Here is a 17,624-nt window from a genome sequence, read left to right on the forward strand (position 1 = left end):
TTGTATTGGTGCATACTATTGCTGAAAACCAGGAGGATTGAATTGACTGGATCTAAACTGCTGATAAGGCTGTTATACCATATTCTGATTGTTGCTCCAGGTGAAGTTAGGATGATTCCTGTTATCAAGATGATAAGTGTTTGGAAATGGTTGTTGTGATCTCTGAAAGTTGCTCATAATCTAAGTTGATTCACTAGATATAGCGTATTACTCCATCGCATGTGAACCTGCACACAGCTCACAAAACACTAGTTATCTTCTTAACACCATAGTTAGCCAGATAATCGATCTTCATAGACAACACTTTTAGTTAAGCAGTGATAGCCGTAGTTGTATCCACTTCAAGAACTCCTATTACCTTGCCCTGTGGCAATCTCTGAGTTGGATACTGATATTTATTAGTAGCCATTAGTTCAATTAGATCATAAGCTTCCTCATACTTCTTTGCGCATAATGCTCCACCTGATGCTGCGTCGAGCATGGGTCTTGACTGTGCTCCAAACACGTTATAGAAGTAATTGATGATCATCCAATCAGGCATATCATGATGAGGATACTTCCTAAGCATCTCATTGTAGCACTCCAAAGCTTCATACAAAGATTCTCCCGTTTGCTATACAAATTGAGTAAGAGCATTTCTGATTGCAGTTGTCTTCGCCAAAGGGAAGAATTTAGTAAGAAACTTTTGAGCAAAATCCACCTAAGTGGTGATAAAACCTGTTGGTAAAGAATGTCACCAGCACTTAAATTTATCCCTCAGAGAGAATGGGAAAAGCCTCAGCTTTATAGCATCTTCAGAAATACCATTGAACCTGAAGGTCACAGATCTCTATGAAATCCCTAATGTGCGTATTGGGATCTTCCATTGGGGCACCCCCAAACTGAACTGAATTCTATATCATCTGAATTATTCCAGGCTTAATCTCAAAGGTATTAGCTGCGATCGATGGCCTAACAATGCTAGATTGAATGTCATTGATCTTGGGTTGAGAAAAATCCATCAATGCTTTTGTTAGTGCTGTTGGATCTCCCTTGGTAATGAGTACCTGAAACACAAACAAATAAACCATGAAAGTAAAAGAATCTGAGTCAGTGAACTTTAATGACCACTGATGACAAGCACATAAACTAAAAATTAACACCGAGTCCCCGGCAGCGACATAAAAAACTTGTTAGGGCTGAACACGTACTAATATTCACATAAGTATACGCATTCACAAGTAATATAGAATTCTTTCTAGTTCGTTCCCACAGAGACTGATTTAGGTTAACTTCAATCTATGCACTTATGCAACAATGATATGGCTATCGTTCAATGCTATGACAATTAACAATTTGGGTTTTGATTATAACTAAGAATTAACTAACTGTTATGGATTAAAACTAATATATATAATTGATGTAATTTATAATAAGGAACGTGAGCTTCGAGGCTCGATTTGGCTGGTCTTGTGTTTCGTGGCTCAATCTGCCTTTACGAGATGCCTACGTATCTCTGTGAATTAGAGAATCAAGCCACAAAACGTAGTTCTGATCTGTGGGGTGAGGCCCCTTATATAGATGTTGGGAGTCCTTGAATTGGACTTGGTATAGGAGACTTGGTGGGCAAGTCTCATAATTAGAATGGACTTTGGAGTCCTAGATAGTAGGAAACTAATTCCTTATCCTTTTAGGTCCCCTTGAGGCTAATCTATAAGGATTTATATCCTTATCGGGACTATTCTCAATAGATGATTTTTCCTTTATTAATTAATTACGAAATTAATTAATAATCAGGGCTTTTGGGCCTTCTTTATTCCATCAGGCCTGATCTGGTCCATCAGGCTTAACCTTTCTGGTCTGAGTATCATATATCTTTTTATTGGGCCTAGCAGCCCACAACTTACAGTATTTAATTATAATTTATTTATCCCTATCATTTGCCCCCCAACTTTTGGGAAACATTGATTAGGTTTCGCAGAAGTTAAGTCTGTTTATTCCCTTACAGGGTTTCGTTTTCGCGTAAAGTGTGGAACGACCTACACATTTACAATTGAATTTTCCTTTTATTCAGGAATTATCTTAATTTCCAGGAATTTTTCCCCTATTTCCGGGATTTTTCCCTAATTTTCTGGATTTTTCCCTAATTTTCTGGGTTTTTCCCTAATTTTTGGATTTTTCCCTAATTTTCTGGGATTTTTCCTTTAATTTCTGGGATTTGTCCTTTTTTCTGGATTTTTCCCTTAATTTCTGGGATTTATCCCTATTTTTCTGGATTTTTCCTTAATTTCTGGGATTTATCCCTATTTTTCTGGATTTTCCCTTAATTTCTGGGATTTATCCCTATTTTTCTGGATTTTTCCCATAATTTCTGGGATTTATCCCTATTTTTCTGGATTTTTCCCTTAATTTCTGGGATTTATCCTTTTTCTGGATTTTTCCCTTAATTTCTGGGATTTATCCCTATTTTTCTGGATTTTTCCCTTAATTTCTGGGATTTATCCCTATTTTTCAAATTTCCAGCCCTTTTTCGACCAGGATCCTAGTCGAAATTTCGACCTGGATCCTAGTCGAATTTTGGGTCAATCTTTCAATCTTGGTCGATGCATTTCGACTAGGATCCATGACCTGGAATTCGACCAGGATCCTAGTCGAACTTTCGACCTGGATCTAGGTCGAAAACTTCCCCACTTTTTAGCTCCTGGTCTTGAGCCTCGATTAGGATTTCGACCAGGATTCTAGTCGAAATTTTGACCTGAATCCTGTTCGAAAATTTTTTGGTTTTCTTGCTTCCTGGTCGAAGGATTTCGACTAGGATCCACGACCTGGAATTCGACCAGGATCCTAGTCGAACTTCGACCTGCATCTTTAACCCCCATTCTTGAAAGAAGCTTGGTTTATTCGACCTCATTCCTGGTCGAAGTTTTGACCTCAATTCAGTCCCGTTATTCCGGCTATTTTCGGGTGTCTGCTCGAAAGATTTCGGGCAGGATTTACGACCTGGATTTCGACCTGGATTCTGGTTTTTATTACCCGTTATTTTCGGGTGTCTGCTCGAAAGATTTAGGGCAGGATTCACGACCTGGATCTCGACCTGGATTCTGGTCTTTTTCTAGCCTTCTCCATTGGGCCTTACATCTTTTAGGGCTAAAATTGAATTTTCCAAATCCTAATTGGATTTGGGCCTAGCTTTCTCTATTGGGCTTTTTCAAATATTACTGGGCTCCTCTTATTGGGCTTTACCAAATATTACTGGGCGTCTTTATTGGGCTTTACCAAATATTAATGGGCCTCTTTATTGGGCTTACCAACTATTACTGGGCCTCTTTATTGATCTGGGCTTAATATTGATCCGGGCTTAATATTGATCTGGGCTTAATACACCCTATTTAGAATGCTCTAGAATTCCTAGGAATATTCTGGAATATTCTTTTTTATGGGCTTTTTCCTATAGGCCTTTGTCCTTAATAGGCTTTCGTCCCTTCAACTTCCTTTTCCTCTTATATAAAGGAATGAGGAAAGGCTACTAATCCTCACCTTCTCATTTCTAAGTTTTCTTCTTTCTCCTCCTGCTAAGATTCTCAGAGCAATAACAGCAAGTCGGAGCTCAAAGCCTTTTTTCAGGAGTGCTTCTTCAGGTAAAATTCCTACCTTTGCTTTTCGTATCTATTTTTCCATTGTGTGCCGTTTTAAGATAGCCTGTTTACGTGCCCCTTTCTTCTTTTTTTTTAGATGGCTGACAAAAAAATGACTCGCCTGGCCAAGATGAATGTGGCTAGAAAGTCCAACGAATTTCCTATTCGATCAATGTATACTTCCTTAATCGACATGATCAACACTCGAGGGGACGAGTACCCGTCTGATGCGCATCTGGACGCGCACGGTCATATTAGTGCTTTACGGGATCCCAAGGAGCTGGAGAAGTTGAGCAGCTGCTTCAAAATCAAGGAGCCTTTTAAGCTGGTTCTTGCGGGTCCGGCCGACAGGGCCTGCCAGTGGAAAAAGGACGCACTATGCGTCTATAGGGATACTCTAAGGGCAGGTATCAGACTCCATTTTCATCCGTTCATTCCCTTGTTACTGGCTGATGTGGGCGTCAGCCCTTGCCAACTCCCCCCAACTCCTGGAGGCTTATTCTGTGCTACTTGTCACAATGTGCCAAGCACAAGGTCCCTACTTCTGTTGCTATTTTCAGGAAAATTTTCCAGTTCAAAAATAGCCCTGATAAAAGTTCGGGTTGGGTTTCTCTAAACCAGCGCCCCACTATTCCCCACATTGTGAATGGGAAGTCCATCCCTGACAACAACTTGGGGTGGAAGAAAGATTTTTTGTTCGTTGTTTGGGAGGGTGGAGATTGGGGCACCCTGTTTCGATCGTCCTTCGGGCTTGCTGTCGATGGGAGCCCAAATGACATAAGTTTGTCTGAGGAGGAGGCTAGAGCTTTCAACCTCCTTACACAAGATAATGGGACTTCCCATTCTTGGGATCTTATCCGGGAGTCTGTTCTTGTAGAACGCGGCCTCTCTCCCATCCCTAAGAAAAGTAAGTTTCCTCCCTTATATCTCGCTCTCTTTTCTTTATTTCATTTTCTATTCCGCTGAGTTTTCAACTTTGCTTGTTGCAGTGGCTGAGAAGATTGAGGAGGCTACCAAGCCTAAAGACCTGGAGACAACCTGGATGAAGAGGGCTGGAAAGGTCTTTAAAGACCCACGCCTTGGTGACCGATTCCCTGAGTTCCTCCTTCAAGCAATGGAATCGGGCGAGGAAGGCCCCAGCCAGGTTTTGCGCACCAAGCAGAGGCCAGGGGCCTATTTTCAACCTGCTTGGGGGATCCGGGGCAAGGATTCAATATTGGGCAGCATGGCCCTGTCCAAGGAATGGTCTAAGCACTCCGTCTCCCCGGTGGACTATCAAGATTTTGTCCTTCAACAGGACTTAGAGGGGAATGAGCTTTTTGGAGCCCAGTCTTTGGTAACGGTACGTCCTTTACCTATGCCCTTCATACTTGCCTTTTCATGTTTCTTTTCTCATACTTTTGCTGCTTTTCTTGCAGGCTAACGCCCATTTCCAAGGGGCAATTCACCAAGCTAAGGCTTGGAAGGTTGGCCTGGAAGATGCTAACAAGAAGTTAGAGGAGGCCAACCAAAGAATAGAGGCCCTTGAAGCTCAACTGGCCTCTTCCACTTCTGACCTGGAAACAGCCCGGGCCGAAAATGTTATTCTGAAGGCGCAGAAGGATAAAGCCTTTGATGGCTGGATGGACACCCAGGAGTTCAAGGACTTGATGGTGGAGCACGATGCCCTCCTACACCCAGTTAGCTATAAGGAGGGCTGGGATGCTGCTGTGGAGGCCGTCCAAGATGAATTTCCGGAAGTCCTAGAGCAGTCCTCCTTCCCTTGCCCTTTGCGAATTCCGGAGCTTGGGGGTATTACTGAGAAGCTTGCTGATATGATCAAGGACGGAGAGGAGGAAGATTCTTCCGAAGAGAAGTTTGAGCCTGTCACTAAGAAGGCCAGGGTGGAAGAGCTTCCAAGAGCAGCGCCTCAACAGCCAGCATCTCCCGCAGAGGGAACCTCTACAGGGACTTCGGAGGGGATGACCGAGACGTCCGAAGGAACGACTGAGACATCCGAGGAGACTTCGAATAGTGGTTCCGAGGAGTCTCAGCCTTACAAGCCTAAGTTTTTTTTGTATATCTTCTTTTTGAACTTTATTCATATCAGAACTTGTTATCCTTCAGGGTTATATTCCATATGCCGTTTTCCTTATTTGCCTCTTTCTTCTTTACAATACTTAATATGCACTTAAACTTTAAGCACCCTTAGATTGAAATAATTTCAAACTCTTTAATACGAAGTCTGGTTTTCCAAAACCTTACATAGCATGGGTTCGACCTTAGATTATCTTACACGTAGTAAACCTTCAGGTTTTGTGCGTGCCAGGTTCTCGGGACTTTAAACCCATCCATAGTCTCCAGCTTGTAGGTTCCTCTACCCTGAACGCTCTTGACTCTGTACGGCCCTTCCCAATTCGGGGCTAGCTTTCCTTTTTGTCCGACACCAGAAGCTTCTATCTTTCTCAAGACTAGGTCACCTTGTTTGAAAAACCTCTCTTTAACCCTGAGGTTGTAGTAGAATGAAGCCTTTTTCTGATATTCTACTATCTTTGCATGTGCTTTATCTCGCACTTCATCGATTAAATCCAGGGCTAACCTCTGCCCTTCCTTATTTTCTTCTGGATTGAAAGCCTGAATCCTTGGAGAGGAATATGATATCTCTACTGGAACTACTGCTTCTGCCCCATATGCCAACATGAAGGGAGTTGCTCCTGTCGTGACTCTACAGGTAGTCCTGTAGGCTCATAATATTGGAAGTATTTCATCCACCCAATTATTTCTTGACTTCTCGATCCTCTTCTTTAGTCCATCCAGGATTATCCGATTTGCTACCTCTGCTTGCCCATTGGCTTGCGGGTGAGCCACAGAGGTGAATCGTAACTCAATTTCATTTTCTTCACAATACTTCTTGAATTCCTCATTGTTGAATTGTGTTCCATTGTCAGTGACGAGGATACGGGGAATTCCATATCACCACATAATGTTTTCCCACAGGAATTGTGCAACCTGCTTAGTTGTGATTTTGGCCAAGGGTTTGGCTTCGATCCACTTGGTGAAATAATCAATGGCTACAATCAGAAACTTCCTTTGTACCGTGGCCATAGAAAAAGGCCCTAAAATATCCATTCCCCACATAGCAAAGGGAATAGGCGAGTTGATAGAGTTCAGCATCTCGGGGGGTTGTCTAATAACTGGTGCATACTTCTGACAGCGATCACACTTCTTCGCATATTCTTTGGCATCAGCCATCATTTCTGGCCAATAGAAGCCTAAACGGGTTATCTTATGAGCCAACGCCCTGCCCCCCAAGTGTTGCCCACAAATACCTTCATGCACTTCCTCAAGAGCCAAGCGTGCCTCGTCGGGCCTGAGACACCTCAAGTAAGGAACCACGAAAGATCTCTTATACAGAATTCCATCTATCAAGGAGTACCTTAGTGCTCGAATAGTTAACTTCCGTGCCTCAGTTGCATCACTTGGCAACCAACCGGTCTGAATGTGAGCCTTGATGGGATCAATCCATGACGTCCCCAAGCCTATGGGAGCCACAAGCTTAACATCTATGCTTCGCGTCTTCAAAACACGGAAGTACACACTTCCTGAACTTTCTTCAATCTCAGATGAAGCAAACTTTGATAGCGCATCTGCCTTAGCATTTTCTTCTCTTGGAATGTGTTCCACATGGCACTCATTAAATTGGGTCATCACAGCCCTTACTAGGCGAACATACTTAGCCATCGTATCATCCCTTGCCTCAAATTCTCCCTTTACCTGGGATATGATCAGCTTTGAGTCTCCGCGGACCTTTAAGTTTTTGACTCTAAGTGTCCCAGCTAGACCAAGGCCAGCTATCAGGGCTTCATATTCTGCCTCATTATTTGTTATTGGGAAGTCTAGCTTCATAGCATACTCAATTAAGAACCCATCAGGGCTTTGCAAAACCAATCCTGCTCCACTGGAGTTTGTTTTTGATGCTCCATCAAAATAGAGAACCCAATATTCTTTCTCATCCTTCTCTTTGCCCCCATTATCGACTCCCTTGTCTTGAGGTATGGCATCTTCCTGCCCCCCGACTTCTTGGTTGGGTATGGTACATTCCACCATGAAGTCAGCTAGTGCCTGGGCTTTTATTGCCGTACGTGGCTTATACTAGAGATCGAACTCTCCCAGCTCTATTGCCCACTTAATCAGTCTCCCACTTGCCTTGGGACTGTGAATGATATTTCTCAGGGGCTGATTTGTTAGCACTTCAATCTGGTGAGCTTGAAAATAAGGACGCAGCTTTCTTGAAGCCATTACAAAGGCTAAAGTGAATTTCTCAATAGTTGAATAATTCAACTCAGCACCATGCAAAATTTTGCTGACATAGTATACGGGTTTCTGGACTTTCAGTTCCTCTTTAACCAACACCGCGCTCAAGGCGCTCTCTGAAATAGCCAAGTACAAGAATAAAATTTCACTCAGAACAGGCTTGGCCAATAACGGGGCCTGGGCCATATACTTCTTTAACTCTTCAAATGCCTTCTAGTTTTCCTCACTCCATACAAAGTCTTTGATGTTCTTTAGTGACTTGAAGAATGACAAGCACTTGTCTCCTGACTTGGAGATGAATCATCCTAGCGCAGCAACCCTTCCTGTAAGCTTCTGAACATCCTTAATAGTTTTTGGTGGTTCCATGTCCAGGATCGCCTTTATTTTATCCGGGTTAGCCTCAATTCCCCTCTTTGAGACCATCAGTCCCAAGAATTTTCCAGATCCTACTCCGAAAGCACACTTCGTAGGATTCAACATCATCTTGTGGTACCTCAGGACCTCAAAAGCTTCCCTTAAATGGGCTATATGATCAGTCTTTACTAGACTCTTGACTAACATGTCATCAACATAGACTTCCATAGTCTTACCAATAAGATCCTTAAAAATTCTATTCACCAACCTTTGATAGGTGGCTCCTGCATTCTTGAGACCAAACGGCATAATCAAGATAACAATAAACACCAAAGTCAGTGATAAATGATACCTTTAGAATGTCATCCTTATGCATTTTGATCTGGTTGTATCCGCTAAATCCATCCATGAAACTCAGCATCTCATGTCCAGCAGTGGCATCAATCAAAGTATCAATTCTAGGCAGCGGAAAACAGTCTTTGGGGCATGCATCATTCAGATCAGTGAAGTCTATACACATCCTCCACTTTCCATTAGCCTTCTTCACCATTACAGGGTTCGCTAACCACTCCGGAAATTGAATTTCCTCAATGAAACCAGCCTCTAAGAGCTTTTCTACTTCCTGTTTTATAGCCTCTTGTCTTTCCGGGGCAAAATTTCTTTTCTTTTGTTTCACTGTCTTCCGGCTTGGATCCACGTTTAGCTTGTGAGTAATTAACTCCGGGTCTATGCCTGGCATATCAGCTGCTGACCATGCAAACACATCATTATTTTCTTGCAAAAATTTCACTAACTTCCCTCTAAGGGGCTCCTCTAATGTGGCTCCAATGAAAGTCATCCTCTCAGGATTCTCGGGGTCTAAAGGAACCGAAATCAATTCTTCTGCTGGCCTTCCTCTATTCTCATCATTTTCTCGAACATCCATATCTTCAATAGGAAGAAACTGCCCCCTGACTCCATCTGCCCTCAAAGAGGCCACATAACAGCTTCTAGCCATTTTTTGATCTCCTCTCTCTTCTCCAATCCCGTTTCGGGTGGGAAACTTCATGACTGAATGGTAGGAAGAGGGGACTGCCTTGAAGGCATGTATCCCTGTTCTCTCCATGATAGCATTATAAGTTGAACTAGCCTTTACCACCATGAAATCCAGCATCTGCGTTGCTTGCCTTGGTTCCGTACCTATGGTGGTCGGCAATTTGATTATCCCTTCCACAGGACATTCTACTCCAGCAAATCCATATATCGGCATGTCGGTTGGTGTCAACTGGGAGTCATTATACCCCATCCTTAGAAAGGTGTCGTGGAGCAAGATATCCAAAGAGGCACCATTATCCACAAGGACCCTCTTAACCGGGCTATTTCCTATTATTGGTGTTATGACCAGCGGGTCGTCATGGGGAAACTTCACACCCTCTAGGTCGGAATCATCAAAAGCCAATGTTACTTCTGTCCTGGCCCTCTTCGGGGCTTCTCCAACAATATGCATAACCTCCCAAGTATATGCCTTTCTGGAATTTTTGGACAATCCAGCAGCAGTTGGACCTCCAAAGATCGTGTTTATCACAGGTCCTCGAGGGCGTCGCGGTCCTCCAAAAATTGCATTTATAACCGGCCCTCTGGGTTGGGGATTTCGCCCCTGATCGTCTTGGTCCCTCCTAAGATCTTCAAAGTTCTTCCTTCCATTATTATTTCTGTCCCCTCCATCTCCAGTATACTTGTTCAATCTTCCTTTTCGAATCAAAAACTCAATTTTATCTTTCAATTGCCTACACGCATCGGTGTTATGGCCAATATCTTTGTGAAACCTGCAATACTTGCTCTTATCTAGCTTGGCGGGATCAGCCTTCAAGGGCTTAGGCCAGCGAATATCTCTGTCTTTCTCAATCTCCATCAAAATCTGACTTCTAGGAGCATTCAGCTTAGCGTATTCAGTGAACTTTTGCCCAGGTCCTCCCTTCTTGGGGGTCAAATTAGGGTTTTGTTCGGTTCTAGGATATTTGTCCTTTGCAATATATTCTAAATTAGTTTTCCGCTTCTTGCCTTCAGTGGGCTCATTACTTACTACGGCCTTCCTCATACTTTCTTCAACCTTGATATACTTCCCTGCCCTTTCTTGGAGCTGCAACATGCTTTCAGGGGGACGTTTGGCCAAGGACATCTTAAAAACCTCGTTCCTAGTTCCTTGTTGTAGTGCTATCATGGCTACCTTATCATCAAGGTCCGGGACTTTTAAAGCCTCCTTTGTGAAACGATTCAGGTAATCTCTCAAGGATTCCTTAGCTCCCTGCACAAGACTCATAAGAGATGCTGAACTTTTCTCATGGACTCTTCCACTGATGAATTGCTTAATAAAAGCCTGACTTAATTCTCTGAACGATCCAATAGAATTTGGGGGCAGGCGACTGTACCATCTTTGAGCCATACCCGACAGGGTTTGAGGGAAGGCCCGACACTTTATAGCATCATTCACGGGTTGCAGCAGCAGTGCATTAGAGAATGTCCTAACATGATTAGCGGGGTCTCCCGTGCCATCATAGGCTTTGATAGTGGGCATCTTGAATTTTCTTGAGATATGGGCATTCATTATCTCTTCTATGAAGGGTGGAGTTGGATCATCAGGATCTCCAAGGGGAAGGAGATTGCTTGGATCAGTTCTTGGGACAGCAGCCCTTCTTCATACCGGACCATCCAGGTCTATGACAGGAGGAGGATTTCTCCCCCTAAGAGGTATCTGGGGTCTGGTGGCCCGGTGAGCCTCCAAATCATGCCTCAGCCTTTGGATTTCAGCCTCATGAGCCCTGATCCTTTCCTGTACTTCTTGGGGATTCGCCCCTGGGGTGCTTTGGGGGCGCTGCCTTCCATCGGCCATTGGCTCTTTTCCAGGATGCCTCCTTCTCGGGGCCACTTCATCATCCGAAGATTCGGAGTCTCTCTCAGTGTAAGGACCAGAAAATTCCCGATCCTCAGGGATAGGACCCAAACCTCGTATATAGGGGCGACTGCCCTCGTGCTTCGTTTTGCCCAGCATACCCGCTTCCTCCAACCTCAGGGTGAAGGGGCATCCCATAAGGGGGGTTAGTAGCAACAATAGTTGAATATTCATACCCGACGGGTCGAGAATTCACAGGTATATGTACTTGTTGAACTTGAGGATTCGTACCTTGAATAGTCGAGGGAGTTGTCCCGTGTGGCTGAGGTTGAGTTGCCCCTATCTGGGCTTCCCCCTTAGTAGATGCATAAGTTGAATGGGGTGGAACCTCCACGGTTGACGAAATCACCTGGGTTGTCTCTGATGGTGTTCCTTCCTCTAGAGCTCTAATTGTTCTCCGTGTTCTCGCCATGGTTGTTGTTGTGCTTTCCCACAGACGGTGCCAAATGTTATGGATTAAAACTAATATATATAATTGCTGTAATTTATAATAAGGAACGTGAGCTTCGAGGCTCGATTTGGCTGCTCTCGTGTTTCGTGGCTCAATCTGCCTTTACGAGATGCCTACGTATCTCTGTGAATTAGGGAATCAAGCCAAAAAATGTAGTTCTGATCTGTGGGGTGAGGCCCCTTATATAGATGTTGGGAGTCCTTGAATTGGACTTGGTATAGGAGACTTGGTGGGAAAGTCTCATAATTAGAATGGACTTTGGAGTCCTAGATAGTAGGAAACTGATTCCTTATCCTTTTAGGTCCCCTTGAGGCTAATCTATAAGGATTTATATCCTTATCGGGACTATTCTCAATAGCTGATTTTTCCTTTATTAATTAATTACGAAATTAATTAATAATCAGGGCTTTTGGGCCTTCTTTATTCCATCAGGCCTGATCTGGTCCATCAGGCTTAACCTTTCTGGTCTGAGTATCATATATCTTTTTATTGGGCCTAGCAGCCCACACCTTGCAGTATTTAATTATAATTTATTTATCCCTATCATTAACTAATGTTAACTAAGAGAATTGAGGTTTAAATTAACCATATGAGACAAATATGGGATTCTAACTTCATTACTACTTCATTCAAAGTCATTGTTCTTAACCTTGGAATGCAATGGTGATGACAACTATTCAGATAACACAAAACTAATAATCTCCAACTTTCATCATACAAATAGCCTACTACCAGACATCCACAAAAGATATAGAAGCTAAGTATACACCAATTATGCTGAGACCCTATATGTCTATAGAATTTGACAACATAACGGTTTAATGCGCAGGTTATCTATCTTAATTATATAGGGCAAGTAAGATGGTTAAAATTACCTACTAATCATGTATAACACATACATGAACCTATGCTAGCATGGCAAGTTCTAAATCTCTATATTCACTTTCGCTTTAATAGAGATTAACACGCTATCTTACATGTTAGCTATGCACATAAGACGAATAAGCACAACCAATACTAGGATATCAATCAATCACCACACACCAAGATATTGAAACAAGTTAACTATAGAAATCCATAGTAAATCCGTTAGAACCCCATGATAACGATTAGTTTATAACCGAACTCATCGTCACCATGGGTTCCAATGAATGCATGATAATAAACAATATAAGAGTATTAGGGTTCAAAGAGAAATCGAAAACGAGCATCCAAGTATCAACTATATTAAAGAAAATAAAAGTATTCTTCTCCGTAGCCATCTCGTGCTCTCTAGGTCTTCTTATTTCTCTCCTAGGCCTCCTTGTTAAAAAAATCATTTTATTGGTATATATAGGATCCAGGATGATCAGGATTCTGGGGCAGAAACTGGGTGCGGGCGCGCTATTTTCGGCCGCGGCCGTGCTGGAATAGTGATTTCAGCGGTGCAGGCGCGCTGGTTCTGGCGCGACCGCGCTGGTTCTGGCGCGGCCGCGCTAGCCTTTTGGAAAATTTATGACAGTTCTTCTTTTGGTCGTAACTTGAGTTCTGCTCTTCAAAATTAGGCGATTTAACTGCCCACGCGAAGCTAACGAGATTTTCTAGAACTTGAAAATGGCCTAGGATTCCCATTCTGATCTTTTTTCAGCATAATTCTTTGAAGAATCTCTTTCTTCCTTTAACTGATGCCTGAAATGCAATAACACAAAAACAAACCAAAAATACCAACAACTTGAGTCCAAAACATCAACTTAAGCTTGGAATGAAGCATTCCAAGTAGATATAAAATCCACTTATCAAACATATGAGTAGATTTTTAGCAAGGATATGTCAAGCATATTCGGTTGCCTAATTTAGGATATTTCAGTCATGTAGGTCCCAATCAAAAGCACGAACATCCAGGTTGGTTCAAAGCCAGCCCGTAATAATTGTTAAAGCGTATTAAGTCAAGTACCCCTGAACAAATCTTTTATAATTCAGTATATATGAGTAATTGTTGATTTAAAAAGCGTAGTGAAACATAACTTTTTAAGTTACGTATACCCTATATTTAAAAATGTTTGGTTGAATTATGTTTTGGGTAAAAGTAACTTCTGAAAATACCTATCCTAAAATGTGATTAATACGGAAAAAGTTTTGGAAAGTGTGATGTGATAGAATTGTTTCAAAAATAGATAGGTAAGAGTGGTTTTGAAAACTGGATAAAATGAATCAAATATTGGATAACGGTTGTAAGTGGTAAAGTCGGTTGTGCGCCCTATCTAAACCGCTTATTCCACCGTAACTTATCAGAGACCTAGCTAGTCTCGACGGATCCGATATGAATTGTGTGTAAGCCTGGTCAGCTTTTCTAGATAAATTGTGGGATATCCCCGCCAGCTATCCTAGATAAATTATGTGGGGGATTGATCAGCCGTCACTAGATAACATCCAATATATATCTAATTGTGATTTTGTGGGTCCCGTGACGGAACAAATTGTTTCGTGGTCCCTGTAACGGGACATATGATTTGTGGTTCCTGTAATGGAACAGATGATTTGAAAATGAAAATAGCATGCTAAAATTGAACTCTGGTATTTATATAGCACACGACTAATGTTATTGTTTTACAGAGCATGCTAGTGATTGATATCCAGTTTACACCAGTTTTACTTGTTTTTGTAACTAGTCTTGATTTATGTTCCTATAACTGTTTATCATAAACTGTTTTATTTATTATTTATATAGTGGTACTGCTGAGCAATTGATCGCTCACTCTTGCAAAATGTTTTGTATATTCATATATTGCACATGCCTAGGAGACCCTTCTACCATAGGCAGGGCCAAATTCCAGTTCCTCATGTACCAAGCTCCTCTGAGATAGTTGTATTACACCAGGTGTGGTTTATTAATTGCTGTAAAAATTTAGTTGTGTCAGGTTGTTTTAAATAATTTGGGTTACATTAATTGTGTAACCTAAATCATACTTGAACCTGGAAAAGATCCTGTTAAAGGGTTGTGTTTATATTAAATAAGAATGAGTTAATTGTATTATATCTTTGATTTATTATTGTTCGTGACGTTAACTCCTGACACCGGGGTTGAGGCCGTCACATATGTGCTATCTGATTAATGTGATATATGCTTATGTGATCATTATTTGATTTTTTTGATTGTATCTTTCAATCCGTAAGTCAAATTTGGGTGAAACGAAGGGTAGATAAAAGCTCATATCGACTGTGTGACGATTATAATGTTATGGGATTAAGTATTGATAGATTATTTTTATATTTAGCAGAGGAAGCAAGGCGTAGGAAAGGAGAGAAAGTGGCCATTGAATAGTATTATTAGACGAGTGAATGTGAATTTGAAATCTTTGAGATAAGGCAAGTATTCTCGAACCTTCCTGTGATATATTGCAAGTATCCTGAACTATTCTCGTGTTATATTGCAAGTACTTTGAATATTCTTTAGGTATATCATATGATATCATGTATTAGTTAAATTGCTTAGTATTAAACCCTTAGCCAGTTCTTGGGATAATTGAATTGTGAACCATATCTATCGAAACCCTCAACTCTTGAATTTTCAGATACTATACCATGTGAATATAATATCACTCTATAATGACCTTTATACCAAATACAAGACATTTAAACAGAACTATAATGTATGGTAACACCTATATCCTACAAACAATGTAACATCAAAGAACCAAACTTTGTATAACCTTTAAACCATTTTTTTCTATCTTGTATCTGGTTCTTTTACAGACTTGAAGCCATTATTCAAACACACTTTGATATACCCTTGTGATACTCATGATTTTCTTTATGCTTCTAGACAAATGTTTTATAAATGTTAATTATGATCTTGTATTGTTGAATTATATTATTATTATATTGAATTGCTATAGAATTAGATAGTTTTCTGAATGTGGACCAGATTCATGGTCAGACCAGATTCGTGGTCATATTAGGCCAATGTGTGACTTGAATCCAGAATAGAGAGCAGGTTGTGTGCCTTGTTCGGGGTTAATGCGTTACTGATCAATAACCTAACCTTGGTTTTTAAAATAAATCTAAATATCCATTTCTAATAATTGTTTAACAAGAAACTTGATTCTCTGATTCTTTTTATTTGATCATTATTTAATCCCAGTCTTTATTCAAATGACTTTCTGAGATAGTTAGCTCACCCTTGTGATCCTTTTTATGTTATTTTCCAGTTAAGAAGGAAACTGTCAGTAATGACGATTCACAGACTACTACCCGAGCCAAGATTTCAGGTTAAGCATTGGAGAGTGCTACTGGGAGGGTTATGTAATGGTTATAAGTTTTTTGCAAGTTTGTAAGAATATTTTATTGTAAGTTTAAATAGTTTGCATTTAAAGCATTTTAATATAAGTTAAGGTTGTGGCTTATTTTATACTTTAACCTGTTGCGATCCGTGGATATTTATATAGGGTCATTGCATATATTATCTATTATACATGTTTATATTGTGTTGTGCCCCGAGTCTATGACCCGAATTTGGGGGGAGTTACATTTTAGCTGTCAATGGCTAATGTTATCCATTATTAATGTTAGAGCAGACTAACTTAAACTCATAACTATCATATCTGGCATTGGATATTGGACAGGAATATTATTTGAACACTTGGCTACTAATCAACATGCAACACACTTTTATCCATTGATATAAATCATCAGAAATCATTACAGGTAAAAGATTTTACAACAAACATCCAGACTATGTGTTATGATTATTAAACAGATAAATAGAAGCTGATTTTAAAAATCCCCAAGCATAAAACTGGTTGAAGAATGAGTTTTTATCAAAATTCTAGCATACATATCTAACAAAGATTAAAGAGAGTTTTGGCATACCTAGCTTGCTTACAAACTTTGTGAAAGTGGATTCTTCTATGTAGAGATACCTGCTTGTGTTGATGTCCTCAATTCTTTACTCTTGAACTGAAAATCCAGTTATGCAAGAGCTCTGGTGTTGTCACAGTAGTATGGAGTTTATTGCACTTGCTATCCATAGTCAATAAATTGACTTTGTGTCTATGAATTCTGTGAACATCATCATCCAAATTTAGTGTCTATATTCTCATTAATAGAGACTGACACACATATTTAAGCTTAATTGCAAATTCAAAAGTTTATTCTGACTTCTAGATGATGAAAGCTCCTTGTGGATTATTTCCTGCCTTTATTACAAACTGACCAGTCTGCATTTAGACAACTAGTTAGATCAAACTCAGAGTCTCTAGGTTATCAATTTTTGATAATTAATGTTCCTTTGAGATATCTGAATAGTTACTTTAAAGTTTCTGAGTAAGAATATACTGGAGACAAACTAAGAAGTAAGCACAAAACTTGTTAAAAACATAATCTTTGATCTAATCTGAGTTTAAATATAAAGAGAACCAACTTAGCTCTTGTATCTTGAAATTTTTGCACATGCATTTATTTCATAGTGATCAAGAATTGACATGAGTGATTTTACAGATATGATCAGTTAAGTAAAACATCCAAAAGAAGAACATGCATAACCAGAGTTTGACTTATAAGGGTTTCATCACTCCCTTTATTTTTTTAGCATCAAGAAAATAAGTGAGTTCACTCAATAAGCTAATTTTATATTCAATTTTAACATTGATTGTGATACACCTTTTTCAAGATTTATTAAAAGTAGACGATGATAAAAACAATCATACTATGCTCTAGATAACTGCATTCGTTCACACAGTGCTTTTAGAAGCTAGTTCTCATTCTCTTTATTTCTTGAATCATCTAGATCATGAAATTGCGGTATAAAAGCTTATTTCTTAAGATCTTCAGTTAGGAAAGAACTCCATGTTTCAGTTTGATAGTTTTTGACATTGACATGAGCTGAGCAGACATGAAAGATCTTGATCGTTTCTTTCTTCATTATAATTGAAAATATAGCTGTCAATCATTACTTTCTGCAGATAGTATTCAACTAGATTGGACTGACTCCATGATCATCCCCCTT

The 17,624-nt window shown here is 40.4% G+C and overlaps 1 non-coding gene across 1 annotated transcript; it reads left to right on the top strand.

The window, feature by feature from the left end:
- Positions 1-539: 539 nt before the first annotated feature.
- Positions 540-646, top strand: LOC141682202 (small nucleolar RNA R71). The gene has a single exon (XR_012559604.1). It is a non-coding gene; the product is annotated as a small nucleolar RNA R71 (small nucleolar RNA).
- The last annotated feature ends 16,978 nt before the right edge of the window (positions 647-17,624 follow it).

The sequence above is a fragment of the Apium graveolens genome, chromosome 8 (assembly GCF_009905375.1).
Source record: "Apium graveolens cultivar Ventura chromosome 8, ASM990537v1, whole genome shotgun sequence".
NCBI classification, from domain to species: domain Eukaryota; kingdom Viridiplantae; phylum Streptophyta; class Magnoliopsida; order Apiales; family Apiaceae; genus Apium; species Apium graveolens.